We start from the raw sequence: 5786 nt of genomic DNA, 5'->3' as shown, positions 1-5786 counted from the left end.
CTGTGGCCGGCGGCCTCCGGGGGCTAGCATACCGTCAAATCTTGTGTAGGCAGCCTCTCACAAGTCTGGAAGTGTTGTGGCGGTTGCAAATGCCCGGCACGCGTCTCCGAGGTGTGCCCCCCCCCTCACGGACGGTGCCGCCGCCGGCACCTAGAGGGGGGAAACGGACGCTTCGGGTCTACACGGAGTGGATGTAGCTGTGGGTTTGGCCCGGATGTTGCTCTCGGGTGTCCCTATGGGCCGAACTGACACAACCGGGTGGAGAGGTCCACTGGTCAAAGCCCGTCCATGCAAAGTCAAAGGGCTAGATCGCGTGGTCAAACGCTACAGGGTTAGGCAGGACGGGTGCACTGGGGGGGGGGTAGCAATGCCGTCGACCCGTCGTACCGGGCCCTCATACATGCGGGGTGGTGTGGTGGCATGTCTGAAGAGGCGGCACGCGTGTCCGGGGTGTGCCCCCCTCACGGACGGCGCCGCCGCCGGCACCTGGAGCGGGAAACGGACGCATCGGGTCTACACGGAGGGGATCTTGATGTGGGTCTGGCCCGGATGTTGCTCCAAAGTGTTCCTATGGGCTGACCTAACACAACCGGGTGGAGAGGCCCACTGATCAAATCCCGTCCGTGCAAAGTCAAATGGTTGATCCGGTGGTCAAACGCTACAGGGTTAGGTGGGACGGGGGTCTTGGGGGGTAGCAATGCCACCGGAGCGTCGCATCGGGCCCTCATACATGCGGGATGGTGCGGTGGCATGTCCGAAGAGGCGGCACACGTCTCTGGGGTGTGGCCCCCCTCATGGACGGCGATGACACGGTAGTAGACGTTCTACGGAAACGATGCGGCGTGAATATTATTAAATACTCGGAGCGCGATAAAATCATGAGTTTTTTACATGACGTGGGCACATGTGCTATAGGACCGATGGTAATTTTTCATAATTTTTCGTGATGGAGAAGTATCTGAACAGTTCCCTCTACGTGGATTGCTCTTCGCGCGTCTACGACTGTGGCCGGCGGCATCCGGGGGCTAGCATACCGTCAAATCTTGTGTAGGCGGCCTCTCACAAGTCTGGAAGTGTTGTGGCGGTTGCAAATGCCCGGCACGCGTCTCCGGGGTGTGCGCCCCCCTCACGGACGCCGCCGCCGCCGGCACCTGGAGGGGGGAAACGGACGCGTCGGGTCTACACGGAGTGGATGTAGCTGTGGGTTTGGCCCGGATGTTGCTCCCGGGTGTCCCTATGGGCCGAACTGACACAACCTGTTGGAGAGGTCCACTGGTCAAAGCCCGTCCGTGCAAAGTCAAAGGGCTAGATCGCGTGGTCAAACGCTACAGGGTTAGGCGGGACAGGGGCACTGGGGGTAGCAATGCCGCCGGCCGGTCGTACCGGGCCCTCATACATGCGGGGTGGTGTGGTGGCATGTCTGAAGAGGCGGCACGCGTGTCCGGGGTGTGCCCCCCCTCACGGACGGCGCCGCCGCCGGCACCTGGAGGGGGGAAACGGACGCGTCGGGTCTACACGCAGGGGATCTTGCTGTGGGTCTGGCCCGGATGTTGCTCCAAAGTGTTCTTATGGGCTGACCTAACACAACCGGGTGGAGAGGCCCACTGGTCAAATCCTGTCCGTGCAAAGTCAAAGGGCTAGATCCGGTGGTCAAACGCTACAGGGTTAGGCGGGAAGGGGGCCCTGGGGGGTAGCAATGCCACCGGAGCGTCGCATCGGGCCCTCATACATGCGGGGTGGTGCGGTGGCATGTCCGAAGAGGCGGCACGCGTCTCCGGGGTGTGGCCCCCCTCACGGACGGCGATGACACGGTAGTAGACGTTCTACGGAAACGATGCGGCGTGAATATTATTAAATACTCGGAGCGCGATAAAATCATGAGTTTTTTACATGACGTGGGCACATGTGCTATAGGACCGATGGTAATTTTTCATAATTTTTCGTGATGGAGAAGTATCTGAACACTTCCCTCTACGCGGATTGCTCTTCGCGCGGCTACGACTGTGGCCGGCGGCCTCCGGGGGCTACCATACCGTCAAATCTTGCGTAGGTGGCCTCTCACAAGTCTGGAAGTGTTGTGGCGGTTGCAAATGCCCGGCACGCGTCTCCGGGGTGTGCCCCCCCCCCTCACGGACGGCGCCGCCGCCGGCACCTGGAGGGGGGAAACGGACGCGTCGGGTCTACACGGAGTGGATGTAGCTGTGGGTTTGGCCCGGATGTTGCTCCCGGGTGTCCCTATGGGCCGAACTGACACAACCGGGTGGAGAGGTCCACTGGTCAAAGCCCGTCCGTCCAAAGTCAAAGGGCTAGATCGCGTGGTCAAATGCTACAAGGCTAGGCGGGACCGGGGCACTGGGGGGTAGCAATGCCGCCGGCCCGTCGTACCGGGCCCTCATACATGCGGGGTGGTGTGGTGGCATGTCTGAAGAGGCGGCACGTGTGTCCGGGGTGTGCCCCCCCCCCTCACGGACGGCGCCGCCGCCGGCACCTGGAGGGGGGGAACGGACGCGTCGGGTCTACACGGAGGGGATCTTGCTGTGGGTCTGGCCCGGATGTTGCTCCAAAGTGTTCCTATGGGCTGACCTAACACAACCGGGTGGAGAGGCCCACTGGTCAAATCTCGTCCGTGCAAAGTCAAAGGGCTAGATCCGGTGGTCAAACGCTACAGGGTTAGGCGGGACGGGGGCCCTGGGGGGTAGCAATGCCACCGGAGCGTCGCATCGGGCCCTCATACATGCGGGGTGGTGCGGTGGCATGTCCGAAGAGGCGGCACGCGTCTTCGGGGTGTGGCCCCCCTCACGGACGGCGATGACACGGTAGTAGACGTTCTGCGGAAACGATGCGGCGTGAATATTATTAAATACTCGGAGCGCGATAAAATCATGAGTTTTTTACATGACGTGGGCACATGTGCTATAGGACCGATGGTAATTTTTCATAATTTTTCGTGATGGAGAAGTATCTGAACACTTCCCTCTACGCGGATTGCTCTTCGCGCGTCTACGACTGTGGCCGGCGGCCTCCGGGGGCTAGCATACCGTCAAATCTTGTGTAGGCGGCCTCTCACAAGTCTGGAAGTGTTGTGGCGGTTGCAAATGCCCGGCACGCGTCTCCTGGATGTGCCCCCCCCCTCATGGACGGCGCCGCCGCCGGCACCTGGAGGGGGGAAACGGACACGTCGGGTCTACACAGAGTGGATGTAGCTGTGGGTTTGGCCCGGATGTTGCTCCTGGGTGTCCCTATGGGCCGGACTGACACAACCGGGTGGAGAGGTCCACTGGTCAAAGCCCGTCCGTGCAAAGTCAAAGGGCTAGATCGCGTGGTCAAACGCTACAGGGTTAGGCGGGACGGGGGCACTGGGGGGGTAGCAATGCCGCCGGCCCGTCGTACCGGGCCCTCATACTTGCGGGGTGGTGTGGTGGCATGTCTGAAGAGGCGGCACGCGTGTCCGGGGTGTGCCCCCCCTCACGGACGGCGCCGCCGCCGGCACCTGGAGGGGGAAAACGGATGCGTCGGGTCTACACGGAGGGGATCTTGCTGTGGGTCTGGCCCGGATGTTGCTCCAAAGTGTTCCTATGGGCTGACCTAACACAACCGGGTGTAGAGGCCCACTGGTCAAATCCCGTCCGTGCAAAGTCAAAGGGCTAGATCCGGTGGTCAAACGCTACAGGGTTAGGCGGGACGGGGGCCCTGGGGGTAGCAATGCCACCGGAGCGTCGCATCGGGCCCTCATACATGCGGGGTGGTGCAGTGGCATGTCCGAAGAGGCGGCACGCGTCTCCGGGGTGTGGCCCCCCTCACGGACGGCGATGACACGGTAGTAGACGTTCTGCGGAAACGATGCAGCGTGAATATTATTAAATACTCGGAGCGCGATAAAATCATGAGTTTTTTACATGACCTGGGCACATGTGCTATAGGACCGATGGTAATTTTTCATAATTTTTCGTGATGGAGAAGTATCTGAACACTTCCCTCTACGCGGATTGCTCTTCGCGCGTCTACGACTGTGGTCGGCGGCCTCCGGGGGCTAGCATACCGTCAAATCTTGCATAGGCGGCCTCTCACAAGTCTGGAAGTGTAGTGGCGGTTGCAAATGCCCGGCACGCGTCTCCGGGGTGTGCCCCCCCCTCACGGACGGCGCCGCCGCCGGCACCTAGAGGGGGGAAACGGACGCGTCGGGTCTACACGGAGTGGATGTAGCTGTGGGTTTGGCCCGGATGTTGCTCCCGGGTGTCCCTATGGGCCGAACTGACACAACCGGGTGGAGAGGACCACTGGTCAAAGCCCGTCCGTGCAAAGTCAAAGGGCTAGATCGCGTGGTCAAACGCTACAGGGTTAGGCGGGACGGGGGCACTGGGGGGGTAGCAATGCCGCCGGCCCGTCGTACCGGGCCCTCATACATGCGGGGTGGTGTGGTGGCATGTCTGAAGAGGCGGCACGCGTGTCCGGGGTGTGCCCCCCCTCACGGACGGCGCCGCCGCCCGCACCTGGAGGGGGGAAACGGACGCGTCGGGTCTACACGGACGGGATCTTGCTGTGGGTCTGGCCCGGATTGTCACACCCTAGCTAGTCATGCATTAGAGTGTTGCATCATGTTTACTCTTTCATCAGAAACTTGAAATGGGGATGACAGAACCCCTAGTCCCCTCTGAAACCAACTAGGGTTACTAAAATAATTTTTCAATGAACCTGAAATGCCCTTCTAAAATGCCCATCATTTTTGCCTTGGTTCAGAACCTCTGCCAAAAGTGGTGCACATTTTCCTAGGCCATCCTAGGGTTTTTGAATTAAATCATAGATATTTGAATTTGGGCATTTAAAATAATATAAAATATTTAAATGCTCAAATATCTCCAAACTAAAATGTTTCATGTTGGAAATAATCCAACTATGGACCAGGGTTAGTTTGGTGATTTTTGGAGTTGCCTAGGTATTTTATTTAATTCAACAAAGTTGCAGAAATATTAAATAAAACAGAAAACAGAAAAGAGAGGGAAGACTTACCTGTGTGGCCCAGCCAGCTGGCCGGCCCAGCTAGCCAGCCCAGCACTGTAGCTCCCCGTCGTCTTCCTCCCCACGCCCCGAAGCTGCTGCGTGCTCGCGCGCGCGCGGCCGCGCGGCCACCTCCTGCTTGCCGACGCCCTCCTGGCCGCGTGGACGACGTCCGCAGCCCGTCCCGATCCCCCTGCTCTCGCTCACTCTCCCCCGTTTCTCCCTCGCTCTCTCTCGCTCTCGGCCGAAGCACACCGTCGCCGCCGTTCGCCGTAGCCACTGTCTCCGGCCACCCCTCGCTCCCCCGAGTAGCTCAGAAGCTCCGCCACAACTCCCTCTTCCTCCCCACCGCTCCACGAGTCCCCAGAAGCCCTGCATCGCCGCCACGTCGCCGTTCCCCTCTTCGGACTCCGATCACCGTCGCCGACGAATTCGCCGTCTCCAGCGCGTCCCCGAGCCCGCTTCGACGCCCACTGCAACCGCGGTGAGCCCCCGAGCCGTTTCCCCCTCTCCTTCCCCTCGTTCCCTCACCGTAGCTGCATCTCCACCACGGCCGAACCTCCGCCGTCGCCGAGCTCGCCGTCGACGTAGCTCCGGTGACCATTTGGTCACCCCGGCGAGTCCAACACGTTCGCAAGAACCCGTAGAGCATCCCTAGCGCCTCACTTTGCTCGACTTCGAGCTCCAGCACCAATCCCGCGCACGACCGAAACCCGGCGGCCGCAGCCGAGCTCACCGCCGTCAACTCCGGCCACCCCGACCCCAACGGACTCCGCCAAGAGCCGCGGGTC

This window comes from Triticum aestivum, chromosome 1B (assembly GCF_018294505.1).
Source record: "Triticum aestivum cultivar Chinese Spring chromosome 1B, IWGSC CS RefSeq v2.1, whole genome shotgun sequence".
Classification (NCBI taxonomy): Eukaryota; Viridiplantae; Streptophyta; class Magnoliopsida; order Poales; family Poaceae; genus Triticum; species Triticum aestivum.
Note: the sequence above shows the minus strand (reverse complement) of the source record.